This window comes from Sinohyriopsis cumingii, chromosome 15, assembly GCF_028554795.1.
Source record: "Sinohyriopsis cumingii isolate HCF-2022 chromosome 15, ASM2855479v2, whole genome shotgun sequence".
In the NCBI taxonomy this organism is placed as follows: Eukaryota; Metazoa; Mollusca; class Bivalvia; order Unionida; family Unionidae; genus Sinohyriopsis; species Sinohyriopsis cumingii.
The window spans coordinates 70,298,972-70,308,967 of NC_142975.1; the positions used below are offsets into that span (position 1 = coordinate 70,298,972).

General features: G+C 35.8%; 1 protein-coding gene across 3 annotated transcripts in view; it reads right to left on the minus strand.

Annotated features, from left to right (window-relative positions):
* LOC149782036 (uncharacterized) overlaps positions 1-9,556 on the minus strand; it is a 54,768-nt gene extending 45,212 nt beyond the window's left edge. For 2 of the 3 annotated variants that reach the window (XR_016414205.1, XM_089933445.1), the window contains exon 1: positions 9,438-9,556. The gene's annotated coding sequence lies outside the window, so the exon portion shown is untranslated. Of the gene's footprint in view, positions 1-1,791; positions 1,812-9,437 lie in introns of those variants that run through there. The other variant, XM_089933446.1, reaches the window with a different exon arrangement.
* Between the last annotated feature and the right edge of the window lie 440 nt (positions 9,557-9,996).

The following is a 9,996-nucleotide window of genomic DNA, read 5'->3' on the forward strand; positions in this document are numbered from 1 at the left end:
TAAAAAAAAAAAAAAAAAAAAAAAAAAAAAAGACAGGAGGGCAATACTCAGCTGTCAAATAATAGAGGGCCAGTGCTGATGTCTTGAGTGTCTGAGCACTAGCGCCAGCCAGTTGGTGCAGTAGGTTGTTTCGAGTGCTAATTTTTGCTGAAGATTTCTTCAGGTGGTTGTACAATGTCATTGATTTGTCCAGAGTCACACCCAGGTATGTTGGTGTCGGGTCATGTTTTATTTGCTGCCCATTGAGGAGGATGCAAAGCTCACGGTTCGCATCTGCATTGTTAAGGTCAAAGAAGCTGAAGACTGTCTTTGCGATGAGCAGGCCTGCAGGCGCCATTTCTTGAAGAAGTCGATCATATCGTCCAGATCCTTGTTCAGTACCCCCTCAAGCTCAGCAAATCAGTGACTTTGGGTCCAGAGATCAATGTCATATGCATACATGAACGTGTGCGACTGTGTTACAGGTAAGTCGTTAATATGGATATTGAACAAACTTGTAGAAAGAACAGACCCTTGTGGGAGTCCATTAGTCTGATGCCTCCACGAGCTGCAGCTCTCTCTGATGTGCACTCTCAAGTGCCTGTTGCGAAGGAACAGTTCAATAGTCTCAACTATCCAGCATGGCAAAACTCTGAAAATTTTCAAAAACAGCCCTGCATGCCAGACCATGTCATATGCTGCTGTTAGATCCATAAAACAACCCCAATTTTAAGGTTCCTCTGAAACCAGTTTTCAAAAAATGAAGTGATCTGTCATGAAATCTCTAATACTTAATATATCACTCAATGATGTGATAATTTCCAAGTGATCGGTTGAATTACAAAAGAAGCTCACCAACTGTCAACAACCTTTAGGAATTTCTTCATTAAGAGTGTAAAACAAGATTTGTTTATTGAGCTAGTTGTAATTTTGTGCAGGCGCTTTTGCATCTTTTTAAGTGATGTTTCCTTTGGAGAAGATACATACTGCATGTTACTCTCTGCTTGCCTTGCAATTACCTTGACCCATAAAATCATTTATTGCATCACTGGTACACTTTACCTATAACTTATGCAGTTTAATAGTTTTGATATTATAACTTGTTAACATAAGTCCGTAAAATTCTTGTGCAGTATTCCTTTTACTGATTGGCTGCAATCATGGGAAAATTTCATTATCCCGCCTACTGTAACTTTTTGTATTTGTTATTACTACTATCATTTTGCCGGCCATTTTTTTCGAATTGACTGCCAAGAGGGAACTGTGGAAAAGAAATCCATGTGTCTCTAAATATGGCCCATTTACCCCCACATGGACTCAATACATCATGTATGGATTATCATGTGCTGAATAATGGTGTTAAACCCCTAACAAGAACAAGAATAACAAATAAAACTGAATATGTCAACTGATAGTGTGCGTGTAGAAAGGGGTGAGGGTGTACCTGTAACGTGGAAAACGCCCTATATACAAGAGGTTACCGTTTAAATGTTAACATATAGGAGTAAATAAATTAATCACCTCTGTTCATAAACCGGTCTCCAAAGTGAAAGAACCTTAACCAACCGCAGCACGTTTATGCCGTAAAATAACTTTTATTATGTAACGCGATTCCAAAATTATCTTTCTATAGGCACGCAAAAGTTGGACATCATTTCACTCGTTTCATAAATTCAATATTAAATCATTACCCATCTGAGATCCTCTATGTATGTACATTGACATATTTGTTGATATAAATAATAATATACGAATTAAAACGAATTGAACTTAATAATTATAAACAAGAAGTGAAACGCAAAATGACGATACCGCCTGTTTAGGCCCTGGACCGGCGGCACGATTTACCCAAATACACCCAAATACTGCCCAAATATACCCAAATACTGCCCAAATACACCCAAATACTGTCCCGAAACAAGCACGTGATACATGTACAACTAAAGAGATCTTAAATTCATCACAAAGTTAAGTTCTGGATTACACCTTCGACATTTATATACAATTAGCTATTGTGTGGTCAAATTTGACTTTTGGTAATTTGCTGTTTATTTCTCTTAGAAAAGATATATACTATATATATATATTATATTATATATATATATATATATATATATATATATATATATATATATATATATATATATATAACCAAATACTTCTGAAGACCTCCCAAAAATATATATTTAAATGCTACTAAAACATGCCGATACCATCAAAATGCTCTCAAATATATATAAATATACCTAAATGTACTCGGATGTTTCTATTCTATCTAACAACTTCCGTCTTTATTTTCATAGGCCTGATAATTATTTCTTTATTCGCGTCAATTCAAGTTGTATTTTCCGCCGCTAGTTCGTTCGGCAGTTTGTTTCGTTCTATTTTATGCAATCTCCCACAATTTAAATAATTATCTGATAATTGACAGTCATCGGCTGAATTAATGACATCAACCTTGGTTCTTTCGAGTTCTCTGTCGCAACGGATAAGCAACTGTATTGTGAAAGGCACAATACTGTACTGCGCCTTTTTGATAACTTTTGACGCTGTAAAGGTGACTACATTCATATACGGGTGTAAGTGTAAAGTCAAATTAGAATTTAAATAATGTTATGTTTTATCTTTTATTAAAGTGGCGAAAATACATTAAAATAGCAGTTATTTCCTAAATACAGATGATCTGTCATACAATTAGCAATAAAAGCCGTTACAACCTTATATAATTTATTTCACAATGCATTAATTATGTACATGTGCATGTTACAAAATGTTTATTAACGGTGCATAATATCTGTTGCCCGTTCAGCTCTTGGTCTTTTCCGTTGTCCCGGTTTTCGTCCAGCAGTTTGTTTCGGTCGCTTGCACTTGTATGTTCCATCTGATCAATGGACATAGCTGGACTCAGCTACTGTGGCGATCGGAGCAGCAAGAAATTTCTTGAAAATTTTTTCTTTCTCCGTTACACTCTTTGAGTGCCAGGCTTGTTTGTCCAAAAGAAACGAAAAAGACTGACCAAAAAGCCTGTAGTTGCCAGCACCATACAAAGCTCGACGTAGGTCTATGATCTGCGTTTTTGTAACGGAAAATAATCTGTCTACAAGTTCTGGGAGCTTTAGCTGTTTCCAATCAGTGGCTTGTTTTAAGCGATTGTTTAGTGACTCTGCATTGTTACTGGTCCATAACTTAGAAATGATATTTGCTTTTAATGGTTGGTAAACATGTTTTAAAATTTTACCTTTGAAATGTGTTTCATAGTAAGTTTTAAATCTCGGATATTTATCGAAATAGACAGAGAGGTTGTCTTCTCGCTTTGAAAACTCGAGGTTGTCTATACTAAAAACTAATCCGTCTTTGTCTTCACTGAAGATTATATTTATAATCTTCTCCCTCTCTTTTTCATTAGAACCAGTTTTTTGAAGAAAATGCCTAATGTTATCTTTCAGATGTTTTGTACACAGCAGATAATTTGCTTTGGGAAAATTGTTTGTTAAAGAATTTCGTAACGCTTTCTCATCATCTGTACCAAATGTCAAATTTTGTGAGTCTAGTTTTTGTCTAACATGGGGAAAAAAAATGGTGATAAGTACGCTGCTCACCATCCCAGTGAAGACAAAGAGGTCCTAGAAAAATTGGATATTGCATAGATTTTCTGCTAACGATGCTTCTGTTTTTATAACACATTGTTGTTACAAACACTTTGCCAAAATTAAACGTTCTGTCGATGCCGATCACACTGCCTTCCTCCCCCAAACAGTTTTTTTTTAAAGTCTAATATTTGATCGTCAGTGTACATAATTATAATTGGTTGTTTGCCTTTCGTAATAGTAACAACCTGGACGAAAGGGTTGTCGTGTAGCTCTCCGATTATTGTCAATATCTCGTCCGCAATATTGTTTCCAGGCACCCTCAGAGGTATTTTCTTTGTGTTTTCTCTGTAGATTTTATCCTGGAGTTGGCGACCTGATTTAGGGGCCATGAAACTGTCATCATCAGCCATCTTGCTTACCACTTCGGTCGCCTTCTTCCTCCCCACTTTTCGTATGCCATTTGGAGGATACGTGGATCAGTTCTTGTGTACGATTCACCACTTTTTGAGTTTCCATGCGGATGATTTGAATTTGATTTCTTTACACCTAAATACTCAATCACCGCGAGGGTTTTTAAATGGCTAAGCCATTCGGGTGATTCAGTTACAGTAGTAACTCTCTTCCTGTAGCTCTCATCGTCTTTTAGCTTAGTGTAGTAGCGATGAAGTGTTAATATATCTGTGGGTTGAGGTTCAATTGAAACATATGTTATATTTTTCCCCACGATCTTTTTCAGGCAAAACTGACCATTTTTCTTGAAAATGTTTTTTAATTTGTTTTCCTTAGTTACAACGAATACCTGGTTTACAGTGGTGCCCGAGTTAGAGTCCCATGGCCCACAGTCATCGAGAAAGTCGTTCCGTTTTCCCCCTTCATTCTGTTGATGCCTCACTACAACGTGAACATTGCTTTTGTGTCCCAAAGGTACTCTTTCTGCTGGCGCATCTTCACTTAAAAGCGTTTTAAATAGTTCGTCATTTTCTAAGAACCTGTTTCCTGGATTTTCCTTAACTTGTTGGCGCTCAATACTCAGTGGTACAATGGCAAGGGACTGTTCTTTTTCTTTGGTAAAAGATATATCTGCTTCACTATCACTGTCCGCATCAGTTAAATCTTGAAGATTATCTAAGTTGTTCGATGACGAAATTTCACCTTCAGGTGATATTAATGATACATTAGAGCAACACCTTTTGGGGTGTAGACTCCCTGTAGATGACATTGAACTGGAAGATGAAATTCTGCGTTTGTGGCTAATACCATGTTCAACAGTATTGTCAACCGTTGATGGATATGCTGTCATATATACCGCATGAATAACAGCTGCGAAGTGATTGACGGCGTACCACTTTCCCGGTCCTGGTGTTGGTACATCTCCACTCTTGTACCAAAGGATTGCTAGCTGCCGTCTGTTCTCGAAAATTCCAGATGGTTTGAATTCGGTGTTCAAAGTTTTGTAGGCGTATGGGTATATCACTCTTATTTTCATGTTAACAGCATCTGCCAAAGCTATAATTGTCTACGCATTGGAGAATTTTCCGATGACGGCAGAGTCCAGACAAGACTGTGCGTAACTGCTAGAAAGCAGTTGTATTTGAGGTCTCTGTGGATGCAGCATGTATTGTTCCCCGCTTGTAAGAAGTTTTATACACGTGTGGTACCTTAGTTTCACTGACATGGTTTCGTTACCACAAAGCAAGATTGAGATGGCATTGAAGAGGCAGTCTCCATCAGTGCTTGTCGTCAGGGGGATTCCATTTATGTGGTCGACGTAATTCTCCATCACCTCAGCAGCGACTGGATCAACGTCTGGCAAATAAGACGTTGGCTCTTCTGGAATTTGTAATTTCACTTTGAACATTAGCTCTCGCTGAACAGCCTCCTTTAGATTATCTATGTTCTTTGATGCCGCCGCCTAGAGAGAAAAGAAAACCGCATTAAAATAGTCGATAAATACTGGACTTAATGCAGATTTTGAGTTTGTTCAGACATTAGTAATATGCATGAAACGCGAATAGCATCGAGATATGTTGTATCATCCCAAAATGGCATGGGTAGACGCATGTATCAAGGATATGAATATCGATAGCGTTCTATGAGATGGCGTTATGCGCACGGACAGACAAATAAAGAGGTACTCAATAAGATACCTACACATATTATAGACTGTTGTATAGCTTGAAATCTCCGCTTCACATCTATAGTTTTAGCCTAGAAATACGTGGTACCATCACAAAACGGCATGGTTTGATGAACGTAGCCTGTATATAAAAATATTTAAATTCGCAAACGAAAATGAATAATAAATACAAACATTTTTATTTTGCATCTGTACAAGTATTTTTTGGCATAGATGGCTTTAAAGTGATTAGAAACTTATCAATTGCTATCAAATTTACCACATCGGTGGTTGTTCACAACCCATATCGAACATGCCTTTAGGGTAGTGAAGTGCTGCTGTAATCCGATTCACACGTGTTATCGCGTGTTACAACCACAAGTAGCCAAGTATACACGCGTTACATCAATTACCATTGCGGCGCTACAAAGACAGCTAAAATGATTTACAACAAATATATAAAATTTATAGTGGTCCCCTGTTGTTGTTCGTCAAAATCGTCTTGCAAGAAACCCAAACCAATATACTCGTTGGAAATCAACGATCTTGACTAAAACTCCTGGGACTAGCATCGCACATTTGTGTACTGATTTGTATATATATTGTATATGTGTCATATTTAGATGCAAAAAAAAAAAGAAAGAAAATTAAACTAAATCTATTATATCTTTTTATCTCTTTATCTTTTTTCATGTTAGTTCTATGTATAAATTGTAAAGGAAAAAAATTAAAGAGATTTTAATCTCTTTTACTTTTCTTTTTGTTTATATGCATGTATTAAAAGAGTTTTGATATTCTGTATCAATTTATTCATTTGTCATCTCTGTATACTACACATCTCAAATTGTGGATTCATGTATTAATAGCTAAATTAATATGAATTGGGAAACCTTTAGCACTTTCATGCATGTAAAACCGATAGGTATTAAATTCAAAATTGTTGAACATAAAAAGCAGGGCCCAGGTACCTAGTCCCGGGTAGACAAATGTGTAGCAAATTCTTAACAAAATATACTATAGAAAGTAGTCCAGTACAATACTATCCAATTTTTGTTTGACAAAAGACGCTTTTTAAATAATAACACTAACTTAATACAACGGTGAGTGGCAATAGACATTGAAAAAAAAATGGGCAATATAACAGTATGGTATTATAATAATTTTAAAACAGTATTATCACAGAAAGTACTATAACAATATACACATGTGAATGAATTTATGCCTCATCTGATGTGAAGACTGTACATTTCATCATGCTATAAACTTCAGCTGGTGCGATTGATTTGCAATGTCATGTGATCAGGTTGTATCATAAGTATATCACACATTTAGTTTAATATAAAGAAATAGAAATATTAGACAAATTAAGTTAATAAAATTGTGCAAAGGCTGCATTTTTCTAAGATAAAATGGTCATTTAATCGGATGATAATCCATGATTTTGCATGATAATTACACACATAATTAGGGATCTATACAAAAAATGCATTGCGAAAAGAAAGTTGTCTTTGCGTGTTCTAACCTAAGTAATTTAATTATTACAAATTTAAAGTAAATGCTGATACTTACATTCTGCAGACGATGCATGGCCATCAGGTAGTCAAACTTATTACCATCCAATGTACGACACGAAACGCACACGTATTCCAGATCAATATTTCCCCACATTTTCAATTCATCGTCTGAAATTTCTTGGCATTTGTTATGATACCAGTTCTTACACAATGAACATTTAACACAGTCACTTGAACAATTTGATCTGCATCCACTACATGGAAACCTGGCTCCGCGTTTTTTATTGAAATTAGCCATGATTCACTTACAGATCACCAATTCAGAATAAAGAAAACAAGAAATGTGCAGTATTTAAGCTTTGTTTCGAATGAGAGAGGAGGTGATGAAACTTAATGATTATATACCTTGTATTTGACTGCTTGTAACTAACAATAATGTTTCTTACAGATGGTCATGCAGTTTATTAATGATAAAAAATACAAAACTTGAAACTCGTCCTATTTCCAAAGAAAACATGCCGGCAATTGTCAGTACACAATATGAAGTCAAAAACAATTCGAGGCTGATTTTAGCAGCTTGCTGGTGAACAAATATTAATTGAGTAAATGAGAGCTTGCCGCTTGATCACCTTTATTGGCCTTTTTTTTTTTTTTCTTTTGTAATCCTCGACAAGAAGCACTTGCGTTTGCTGATCCTGTTCGGTAATTCCTTTCATTTCATTTTATGCGATTGCCGACAACTTACCTGTTATTGTTCACATTTTCTAATATTTATAATTAATTCCCACCCAAGGGCCTAGTTATATTTCTGTTATTCAACTTGTACCAAGAGGCCATTACTCAATAATTGCATGAAAAAGAAAACAATAAGAATTGTCTAATATGTTCTAATTTGCATGTATGTAATAGTGCGGTTTTTTATTTGTGCATTTTGTTCATTAGATGACATAATTATTTGATTCGTTTTATATCAGTAAACAGTCGGAATTGATCGTCATCACGCGCAATTTAGTTTGGTTCAAAAGAAATTTATTTGAACATGTGGCTCTGATTTGGTATATAAATATAACATGGAAATGAGACAGTAATGAGACAGTAAAGTCAAAGAATCAGTTGGAAACGATCAGACACCAAGTTATAAATATATTCGTTAACTATATCAACATTGGTGCTGAATTGGATTTTTTCCTGGGTATTTTTCTATATGCATAGTATATAGAAAAATGCTAAGAAAAAATCCAATTCAGCATGCATCCAAGGATTTAAGCCAAATGTAACAATTTTTGCACATATATATATATATATATATATATATATATATATATATATATATATATATATATATATATATATATATATATATATATGTGTGTGTGTGTGTGTGTGTGTGTGTGTGTGTGGTCAGAGTCTATATTTTTAGCAGAAATAAACATCAAGTAAATAAAAGAAAAAATTTGACCACACAAAGGCCAGTCCAGGCACAGAAACTATATAGCAGACAAAACATTATAGCATATACATAGCGAAAAATTTTAAGAAAAAACAACACAAAAATATCAGAGAGTTGGAACAGGAACACGTAAGTCTTTGAATGTTTCGAACAAAGAGCCATGGGGGGGGGGGACACACTCGAGGCCAATAGCTAATTATATCTAAATGTTGAAGGTGTGTCCACAAATAAAAATTAACATTATTGTAGAATATAGATATCTAAGTATTAAGTATGCAAATTAGAGACATATATATGTCGTCCCGGACTATGTCGATAATTTCCGAGCAAATGGTAATTGGAGATGTACGAAACGTTTCGTACAACGAATCTCTAATTGCTTTAGTCATTTAAACTATTCATTTTTGACCCAGAACTTAACTTGACAATGAATTGAATTAATTTGTTTAGTAGTAAATGTATCAGTTGCTTGTCTTTAGACAGTATTTGGGCCGTATTTGGGTATATTTGGGCAGTATTTGGGTGTATTTGGGCAGTATTTGGGTATATTTGGGCAGTATTTGGGTGTATTTGGGTATATTTGGGTAAATCGTGCCACCCGCCCTGGACAGCCATTGATGGCTGCAGTTCAGGGAAACAACTTCCGTATTGTCTGCAATGCCAATACTACTGCACACGGTACAAAAGGGTATTCCCCAATGTTTCCAGTTTGACGGTACTGAATATTTTGTTCTTAAATGACGGAAAATAACACAACCAGGAACAGCAGCTAAGCTAAATCAACTCACTAACACTATTTCGCCATTTTGTTACGTAAATGAGCGATATTCAATGATATTACTGTAACTAAGATGTGATTTTCTTCGAGTTGATAACCTTCTTTTCATGTTCAACATCTACTGTGCTGCCCTCTGCACACTCACTGCTTGGCGGAAGCATCCGGAGATACCCGAGACATAGTGGACTTAATGAACGAAAAACACCTCACCTACCATTCTGCCAAAAACATTATTTGTAAAAACAACCCCAACACACCAAAATCTACCTCTGAAACAATCGATGAGCACCAAAACTCTCCACGCAGAATCAGAAGGGAAGACATTGCACCACAAAACATACACTCGAATCAGGAAACAAAAAAACCAAAAACTACAACCCACATTGTAACAAACCATGACCACCCTGATAACACTCCAGATACAAACAACACTGTCACCCCAAACATCCCCAAATCTAACACACACCCCAACACAGAATTAATACAGAAAGTAATGAACCTAACAACACGAACCATAATGCAAGATCTCAGTAGCATAATCAGAACCCTCAAAACCATTTTCACCATAC